Below are 10,980 nucleotides of genomic sequence, written 5' to 3' on the forward strand. Positions count from 1 at the left end.
TAGGTAAGAGATTAAAAATTCAAATGAGTCTAAATACTTAAGCTTTGTAAATTCCAAGGCTAAAACCTTTTAGGGGCTTCACAGTATTTAGTCCTAATTAAATGCCCTTTCTTTATTCCATGACCTGGTTTTATAACTTAATTATTTTGCAGTTGTATAAACTAGTAATTGAGTCCCAGTCCTGAATCTGTAGTGTATTGACATAATGACCTGATACCCTCTCAATGTGGACCTGTAAGGAGATACTATGGTGTGCCGTATTGTGCTTTCTAGCCTGTTTTCAGCTATCGATTAGCATTTACCAGTGAGGGTCATTTTGGCTCCAGTTATTTATGTATTAATAGCCTGTGAATATTGCAGTCCTTTTTAGATTGTATTGGTCTAAATATGCATTCTGCAGTGAACCTGTTAAGCTGTTCACATGTATAGACTATTGAAATACTGTACCTGTACACATCTGACTGTTGACATTTTGTACTTTTTTTCTAAATCCAATATTTCACAATAAAAACTTGTCAAAAGCTTTGTATTGGTTTCCTATTGCTGCTGTAACAACTTAGCACAAATTTAGTGGCTTAAAATAGCACAGATCAATTCTCTTACAGTTCTGGAGGCCACAAGTCCAAAATCAGTTTCACTGGGCTAAAGTCAGGGTGTTGGCAGGTCTGGTTCCTTTTGGAGGCTCTTGGGAAGTAAGTGTTTTCTTGCCTTTTCTAGCTTCTGGAGCTGCATTCCTTGCATTCTGTGGCTCTTTGCCCCCTCCTTCATCTTCAAAGCCGAAAGTACAGCATCTTCAAGTGTCTCTGCGTCTGTTGTCATATGATCTCTCTTTGGTCATAGTGTCTCTCTCTGTTCCCCCTTATAAGGACATTGTCGGGTGCATCTGGACGATCAGGATAGTCTCCCTATCTCAGGTCCTTAATTACATCTGCATACTCCCTTCTGTCATGTAAGGTAACATAGTATTTATATATATATGTTCCAGGGATTAGGACTTGGACATCTCAGGGGACCGTTATTGAGCCTACAGTAAGATTCACCTACATTTTTCTAAAACAATAGATTTGAAGGAGTTGACTCAGACCAAACAAATTTAATTTTCCTATCTGTTAAGACTGCTCTCATGAAATAGTTATTTTCCTGAAAAAAAATTATATAAATTTTTATTGTGCTATTTCAAATCAACAATAGGTGAATCAAGCTATATGTAGTTGAGGTTTTTGCAAACGTTGGAACGTGACTAGAACCATGCTAGATTGTTTGATAGGATAAGAGTTGAAGACATGCCTTTAATTTCTAGCCTAGCTGGGGATACAATATACATGAAAAAATACCTGGAACTTAATTAAAATGCAATAGAAGCTAATAGCTTTTAGCAAGGGCATTCGCAGGATTGTGGGAAAGGTTAGTCTATATCATTGTTTTCTCAAACTTGAGCGTGCGTCAGTCAGGAATGGGAGTGGGGCTTGTTAAGCATGTGTTGCTGTGCCTCAGCCCCAGTTTCTTGAGTCCATGGCTCTGGGATGGGGCCCCAAAATTTGCATTTAGAACTCCCAGGTAATGCTGATGCTTCTGGCCCAAGAAGTATACAAATTAAAAAAAAAAAAGAAAAAGAAAAGAATGAGGTTTAAGAGACAATGAGTGGAAGACATATGGGGAAGAATAAACTTGGAAAAGTTTTTGGAGATGTATTTTAAAAGCAGTTTGGGTAGTCTCCAGTAGATTTTTGAAAAGGAAGTCATGTAAGACCAGATAATTTGACACTTTAAGAAGACTGTAGAAATCATTTTCTCCAACTGCTTTATTTCATAGCCAAAGAAATGGAGCAAGAAAGGGCAAATGACTTAAGTATTGACTTTTATTAATGTCCTGACATTTTCTAAAAAGAATTTAAGGTAGCTTGGTTTAAGTGATTTGTACCTAGCCAGTTTGCCAAACAAATGAAGTTTTAAGGAGGGATGTGTATAGTCATATCAGACATAGCTAAGAAGTTGAGGATAGTGGGAAAAGTCAGTTGGATGCAACAAGCTTATGCCTTGACATACAAGGCACAGAATTTGTTTTTTAATTGACAAGGAGATGGTAGATGATTCAAGCCCAGTGTTCTTTCTCTCATGTTTAATGTGATATGATTGCATTTGGAACATGTAGTGCTAGTCACCACTTTTCAAGAAACACATAGTCTGAAAAGTTATATGATTAGAGGGTTGGAAACTGTATCTTGACTAAAATGATTGACTTGTTTCCAAAATAGAGAAGAAAGAGACCAACAACCCTATAGCAAACTAGGCAAGAGAAAGGAATAGACAGTTCATAGGAAAAATGCACATGGTTCTTAACCATGTGAAAAGATGCTCAACTTCACCCATAATAAGAAAAATGAAAATCAAAAGTATATGGAGTTACAATTTCTCACCTGTATGTTTGCAATATTCCAAATCTGACAACATACTTTGTTGACAAAGTTGTGGGGAAACACTTTCCTATATTCCTATTGGTCATTGCAAAACAGTCCCTATGGAGGTAAATTTTAATAACCAGCAAAATTACACATGCAGTTGTGCTTTGACCTAGCAATCCAATTTCTAAAATTCTATCCTGAACACACACTTAGAAAAAGAAAATTAAAAAAAAATATAGTTTCAAGGGCTTGGTTAAAAAACTATGATATGTCCATATAATGGATACTATGTAGCTGTAAAACTAACTCAGCTACTTCTCTAGGATACATTGTTAATTGAGAGAAGCAAACTAGAGGAAAGTGTGTTGTAGCATGTTACTATTTAAGAAGGGTAGGGCTCTATACCCGCACACATACACACAAGTATATGATTATATTTTTTAAAAATCGAAGGTTTAACCATAATTTTTAAAAAATGGTTACCAATAAGGGGGTGGGGGGAGGAATACGTTGGAAGGGACAATGTTGGAAGCTAGAATTCTTGGAATAGACCATGTTTTGTTGATTTGACTTTGGAGTCACTTAAATATTTTTACAATGTTATAATCAAAAAAAAAAAAAAAAGAAACACCAAATGTACCTAAATATGTAACCAGTTGGTACCACAATCACACAGATAACTATGCTAATTGCTATAAAATGCAATAATTTGTACCTCCCTAGTGGGATATGTCCTAAAGTAAAAAGAACTGCAAAATCATCTTACAATGTTGGCAATCATATTGGTGACAGTGTCAGCATTCTGAAATTATTGTGTGGGATAAAACATTGTGAATAAGGCAAGTGAATAATTATGTGATTTTCTAATTCTATCATTCCATTCATTGTTTAGGACTAGGATTCTTGACTAGAGAGAAAGGAGATACAAGTTTAGGAAAATCTGTAGAGCCCTGTTTTTAATTAGAATTATCAGCGTAAACTCAAGTTACTTTAAGAAGAAATAGATATATTCAGTAGGAAAAAATATAAAATGAGCCTGCATATCTTGTCAGGTCAGATAGCAAGGAAGCTATCAAGGATGATTTAGTACACTCTCAAAAGACTCAGAAGCCAGTTGGCAGATAGCACAATTTGAACATCAATATAGAAAATAATATCTGTAGTGGGTGGAAACACTGAATATGTTTAAATACATGAGTTCAAAATGATACAAAATAAAGAGACACCATACAAAAACCAAAGCACTAATTGATCACCATTGGAGGATACTAGCAAGCTGACTCAATATTTTGAAAACTGGTAAATAAACAGAAAAGAACTCAATATTTCCTACAGTTCCCATACACACTGTACCTCTGGATAGGCAAGTAGTAAATGAGGGATACTTTTTCTTAAAAAAAAAGTTCCATTTAATGAGTGAAAAAGGAATGATGGAATTACAGTATCATCACTTTGCAACTTCCAATGAATTAATGGAGATAATAAGCATTGGCCATGCTATTGTTCAGCTGCTAAAAGTAAACAACGAGACTCACTCTTAGCATCACGTGCTTTCTGAGGGAGGAGCACACTATGACCCATAGAGTAGTTTTGCCAAAAAGAATCATACCTAAATCTGATCAAGTATCTACCAATTTACAGGAAAGAGAACAGCATATTATGTTGAATGACACTGAAGGGATGCAGTTGGCACAATTGTTTCTTCAGTAATTTGCAAGGAGAAAAAAGTGATGGAGAGGAGTTGGAGGGAAACATACAAGGTGAGAGGTACTTAGAAGATATCAACCAATCACAATATGTGGACCTGATTTGGATCTTGAATCAAAAAAACTTAAAAATTGAAAAAAAAATATTTTAGCATTTATGACACAACTGGAAATTTGAATATTGACTGGTTATTTAATAATAGCAAGGAATTACTGTTAAACTTTTAGGTGTGATAATGGCTTTATTGTAGCTATGTTTAAGACACCTACTCAAATACTTACAGTGAAATGACATGATGTTTGGTATTTGACTCAGAATAATATAAGGAGGGATGTGGATGGGAATATAAACAAAACAGGATTGACTGTAGTTGTTAATTATCGGAATTGAGTTCCGGAATTGGTATATGGCAGTTTATTATACTCTTCAGTTCAACTTTAGTGTAAGTTAAGGGTTTTTTTCATAATAAAAAATACCACCACCGACCCCGCTGACTTATGGCTCACCTTAAACAATACACCTTCTTTGAAAAAATTAAGGATAATACCAATAAAGAGTAGAAATAAGGGGAAAAAACCGACCCACAATTCTACCACCTGGGGACATTCATGTTTCTGTTTTGTAAATTTTCTTCTAACATTATCTGTAAGGGCTATGATCATGTTACAATGTAATTTTGATTCCTGTTTTCATCCTTCCCTTCTCCCCTCACCTCCATAACAAAAGCAACTCCTACATTATAAAAAAACATTTGTAGTAATTTCATAGCCTTACTTTCATAGCCATACACGTAAGGCAGTAGAGCCTAGTATTTAAGACCACTATTTTTGGAGTCAAATCTAGTTTCAAAGCCAGCTCTGCCATTTATTAACTGGAAGTTTTAGGGGTATATTTATTAATATCCCCGAGTCTCAGTTTCCTCATCTGTGTCACAATTTATAGGATTGTTATTGACAGTTAAATAAGATAAAGTATTAATATACAAAGCACTTTACATAATCTCTGACACATGGTAGACATACAAGATGACTAGGCAATTGTTTAATCAACTAAATATTTTTAAAGATAACATGAAGGCTAACTGTGCCTTTTCAGTTTTCAAGCATGTCTTTTGATGAGTCTGATGACAACAGACTATTAGGGTTGATTAATGTCTTCATAGTTTTTAACCATGGAACTAATTTTCTTTTATCAAATAAAATCTTATCAGGAGTACCAATATGTAAAACAAATAGAAGCTGAGACACTTTGGTAGAAGTCAAGGCAAGGATGAGATCCCTTTCACTGTAGGATTCAGTACAGCAGATGTTGGTGGCTGAGCCCTTGATAATGCCACATAATCTAAATATCTTAGTTATTTTAATTATGTCAGAGTTATTGCTGATTTTGAACTAATTGAGAATCTCAATGACTGTCACCTTATTGTACAGGTGTTTTCATTTCAGAGGAGTGAATTTCCTATTAAACTCTAAGCATCTATTATGTACTACGTGCCAGTCACTGTGCCAGTTGCTACAAAGATGCAAAGATAGATCTTCATTCTCAGGAGCTCACAATCTAGAAGAAACAGCCAGGTAATTAAGTTATTTCAGAAAGTATGATAAATTACAGTTATTCATGAATGATAACATTAAGAAGGGAGTTACTAAGATAAAACCATTTTTTTAAAGAAAAAAAAAACTAGGAATTCCCTGGTGGCGCAGTGGTTAAGAATCTGCCTGCCAATGCAGGGGACATGGGTTTGATCCCTGCTCCGGGAAGATCCCACATGCTGCGGAGCAACGAAGTCCGTGCGCCACAACTACTGAGCCTGCGCTCTAGAGCCCATGAGCCTCAACTACTGAAGCCCGTGCGCCTAGAGCCTGTGCTCTGCAACAAGAGAAGCCACCACAATGAGAAGCCCGCGCACCGCAACGAACGGTAGCCCCCGCTCGCCACAACTAGAGAAAGCCCACATGCAGCAACGAAGACCCAACGCAGCCAAAAAAAAAAAAAAATGCATACAAAGACACATGACTTCCAGAACATTACACTTGCCTGTTTAACTTTTCTTGCTGCTTCTCAGTTTCTTTTGCTGGTTATTTCTTATACCCTTACATCGAATGGTTAGAGTTGCTCAGGGCCCAGTCCTTGTATCTTTCTATATATCTACTTTTTTATAAATATATAATATATATACATATTTTTTTCATTTCTTAAGCTCATTAAATATTATCTATAATATTATCTGTAAGCTAATGACTCCCAAACTTACGGCAGAAGTCTGGACCTCTCTCCTAATTTCCAGACAGTCTATCATCTCCATTTGAGTGTCTAAAATGCCTCTCAAACCCAACATCCACAATTGTGCGCTCCTGATGTAGACCCTCAAGTCCAAACAACTCCAGAGGCAGCTACTCATGCTGTTTTCCCATCTCGGTTAACGGCGACTCAATTCTAGTTGTTCAGGCCAAAATCTTTGGTGTCAGCATTGACTCTTTTTCCCTCTCACTCCATATCTGTCCTTCCAAAATTTCTGTCAGCTCTAACTTCAAAATATATCCAGGATTTGACCACTTTTCACCATCTCCACTCCTAACTGGTCTCTCTGTTGCCCGCTGGCTATTCTCAACAGAGAAGCAGAGAGTGATTTTATTAAATGATATCATATCATGTCATCCCTCTACTCCAGCGGTTCTCAGCTGGGAGTTATTTATAGCGCCTCCATGGATATTTGGCAATGTGTGTGCATGTGTGGTATAGTGCTACAATCATCAGCCTGTTAGAGGTGAGGGATGCTGCTAACCATCTTACAATGCACAGGACAGCCCTGCACAACAAAACACCGTCAAGCCCAAATGTCAGTAGTGCCAGGACTGAGAGACCCTGCCCCACTCCAAACCCTAAAATGGCTTTACATCTCAACCCTCACTATGGCCTCAAAAGCCTTGACTTTAACATAAATCTTTCTACCAGGGCTTCCCTGGTGGTGCAGTGGTTAAAAATCCGCCTGCCAACGCAGGGGACACAGGTTCAAGGCCTGGTCTGGGAAGATCCCACATGCCGCGGAGCAACTAAGCCTGTGTGCCACAACTACTGAGCCCACGTGCCTAGAGCCCATGCTCCACAACAAGAGAAGCCACCGCGATGAGAAACCCGTGCACCGCAATGAGGAGTAGCCCCCGCTCGCCACAACTAGAGAAAGCCCGCACGCAGCAACAAAGACTCAACACAGCCAAAAATAAATAAATTAAATAAATAAATGTATATTAAAACACACACACACACAAATCTTTCTACCATATTACAGCTTTTATGGCCCACCAGTGAAGCAGCTATCCCCTTTTCATTTTCAATTCTATGATTTAAACGTTAAAGAGGAATGAAATAATATTTGAAAGGTTTTACTGATTTTAAATTTCTACTCATGTCCACCAGGGGGTGGGCTTTACTGCTAAATAATACTACACAAGCTTCGTTGGCTGTGCGGCTGTGGTGGAGTCACCCTGGTAGGAGCAAGCATTCTCACAGCTACTCTTTGTGACAAAGTTTTGTCATATATAGGATATATATTGTTATAAGTGGGATAACCCATTTGCAGAAGCAAATTGCAGAAGAACTGGTTTTGCACAATTCCAAAATACACCTTTTTAATTCACTCAACCGATTAGCTCACAAAAGATGAGTTTTAAAATGTTTGTCTTGGGACAAATTGTTTTTGAATTCAGAAGTGCTATTTTAAAAAGAGTTGCTTTAAAGATCTCTGTCTTGACGTTTTGTGCACATGTCTTTCTCTTAAGCCAGTCCTGCTGATGCACTAGGGACATTTGTTTGGGCCTTCCTCCTCCTACCTGTGAGGGAGCTCCTGCACCCAAGACACTTAGGGGTGACAATAATGGGTCAGGGAATCAGCAGTCCTAAGTCAGAGGCCCTCCATCCCCAGCTAAGTTATGTCTCCCAGAGAGGGCTGACATGGCCGCTGCATTGTTGAGCTGGTCTATGTCAAAAGTAATGCCGGAGTCCTGGGTTGTATGACACACAGCTTGTGTAGCCGTCAACAGTGACCTGAGACTGGGCGTACCCGCGGGGCTGGAATGATATAGTTTGAGTCAAGCTATGAATGTATTGAACAGCTCCTAAATGACATTTCTTTGTAGCGTTTTGCTCATTTTTGCACATTTCATGCGACATGGATTTTTGTTTGAGAGGGTTATTAGGCCTCCCTTATTCCTTAGTAATGGGACAGGTCTGCCAGGGTATCAGGAACTCATATGGACTGGATCATTCAGCTTCTATTGAAAACCCCTCTTTTTAATAGTCTTAATTGTCAATGCAGCTAGAAAAATCGTTTCTCCCTTGTCCATATAACAACCAACCAAACCGCTAGCGACTTCTAACCAGGATAGGGCTTGTGAATTTCTTAGTGGGATAAAATCATTAATTTTTTTTTGAGGCTCTAGGCCAAATAAATTACATGCATTACCATTCTGAATAATAAACCTGGCATGTGGCAAGTTATTTCCAAGTACAGTTTTAGAGATTCCCTGAAAATGAATGAGTGGACCTGGCAATAATGATGGGGTAGAACAGGCATGAGGAGGTAATCTGAGAAGCCTAGAGTGTAGCTGGAAGGAAAGTGGAGCATTAGGAAAAGTGGAGTTCAGGTAGAAATCAACAAACACCATAGGCCAGCATAATTGCTGCATCCAACTTTTGTTTATGTTAAAATGACTTTATACAAGTCTGACTTAGTCTGGGGTTATGGCATAACCATCCTACAGCTGGGTGCCTTTATAGTCAAACTAAAAGCCAAAACTAACAATTGGTTTAAAAAGAATGTATTTATATATTTTATATAAGATAAAAAATAGATATATTTGAATCTGCATTCTTATTACTTTACATCATTTTCAAATTGTCAAGTTCTTTTCTACTGTAAATTTTATTAATGCAAGCTGAAGGTTTAAAAATGGCTGCAGGGATTCAGATACTTCTTTTAGAAATCATTCCCAAGTACCTTTCAAAAGGAGTGAAAGGCTTTTTATATAATGTTTTCCTTGCCTCACCTTGTGATTTCCTTCAGCATAGCAGCACTAAGCAAACAGAAGCCACGATGTAGGCTTCTGATGTCATTGGCTGCCTGCTCCTATGGTTACCAAGATGGGCCCTGGATTCCTGATCATCTGTGTCAGTGAAGTGGCCTGGTTTCTAGACTATGAATATCTGTGTAGCTGTACAGAGTAGAATAAGAAAAGGGAACTTGTCAGTATTTAGTCTCTCCTTCGGGTAAAGAAATTTGAGGATGTTGTGATATAAATTATTTTTGAAATATAAAGCACTACGCATTCTCCATGTTCTCTAAATAACTGTTCTCAATCCACTCGTCTCCAGGTACTACTGAAGGAAGAAAACCTTTTGGGAACATTTGAATGGAAGTGCAAAACAAACATTTGAATTAGGAATCGGGCTATGAATTCAGCTTGCACATACAGATCATTTGTATTAGGATATGAGATTAAAAGGCATGATTGAGATGCCAAGATGCAATGGATAGTAGATACCAAAGTGAGATGAGCCATCTTCGGGAACTTGGGAAAAGGAGGTAACTGAAAACCCAGGACACAATTATTTTTTTGTTTTTTAATTGAAGTATAGTTGATTTACAATGTTGTGTTAATTTCTGCTGTACAGCAAAGTGATCCAGTTATACATATATATATATATATATATATATATATACATTCTTTTTCATATTCTTTTCCATTATGGTTTATCACAAGATATTGAATATAGTTCCCTGTGTTATACAGCAGGACCTTGTTGTTTATCCATTCTATATATAATAGTCTGCATCTGCTAATCCCAAACTCCCAATCCATCCTTCCCCCACTCCCCGCTCCCTTGGCAACCACAAGTCTGTGTTCTATGCAGGACACAATTCTTAAGCCCCTCCAACACTGAGGGTCTAAATGGTAGAGAGCAGTGCCTAAGAGAAGATTTGTTTGGAGAGAGCAGATCTGTAAGCCCTTCTCTCCACCCAAGGAGGTAGGTTTGGGGTGTGAACCCCGTGAAAAGAGAGGATCTTCAGTGAATTTACTTGAAGAGCTTGATATGTTCCCTGACACTGGGGCGATAAAATGGACTTCTCCCTGGAAAATCTAAAATCTGGGAAAGATGGCTGGCTTAGCTAGCTTCTCTGATGGTGCCAACTACAGACATGTTCCTGCATCCAGACTGGTTTCCATTCTCAGAGATTACTGAGTGAAGGGTGTGTGAGTAGTGCTTTCAGCTGTGGGAAATGTGATCTAGTCAACTTGGAGTTGGTCCGAGTTTTGTCCAAGAGGACTGCTTTGGGTGAGTAGGAGATGGGCAAAGAGGGGATCCCAGCAAAGGGTCTTCATTGAAGAGTCAGAAGACACACCTGAGCTTTAAGGGGCCCAGTGAGTCACAGGAAAGTATCTTGTCTGCTGTGGAAAGTACAATACAAAGTTCCCCGTGGCCTGGAGGGAGATCTCAAAAGAACTCATGAAACACCAACTCTGCCCCAGCCACCGTCCCGTCGCAAGAGAAGAAATCAGTTGTAAACATTTGCCAAATTCAAAGAGCGAAGCCATCTTAGAAAAACATCATTAAAGTAAAAACTCCCACTCTGTTTACTGTTCTTGCATCTCCCTGCTTTGATGCTGGCTGGGTCAGAGATGTTGGCAGGCTGGCGGAAGAGGACAAACGCTAAATGGGGTAGAGAAGGCTCAGGACCTCTCTCCCCACTGAAATAGCTGGTCCACAGCAGTCCTCAGCTGGAGAGGAGAAGACGTCTCAACGTTATAATTTTAAAGTTTTAATTAATACGTAGGTGTGGTAGATGAATTAATTTAGCCCCATGAATCACACCT

Source organism: Eubalaena glacialis, chromosome 10 (assembly GCF_028564815.1).
Source record: "Eubalaena glacialis isolate mEubGla1 chromosome 10, mEubGla1.1.hap2.+ XY, whole genome shotgun sequence".
Taxonomy (NCBI): domain Eukaryota; kingdom Metazoa; phylum Chordata; class Mammalia; order Artiodactyla; family Balaenidae; genus Eubalaena; species Eubalaena glacialis.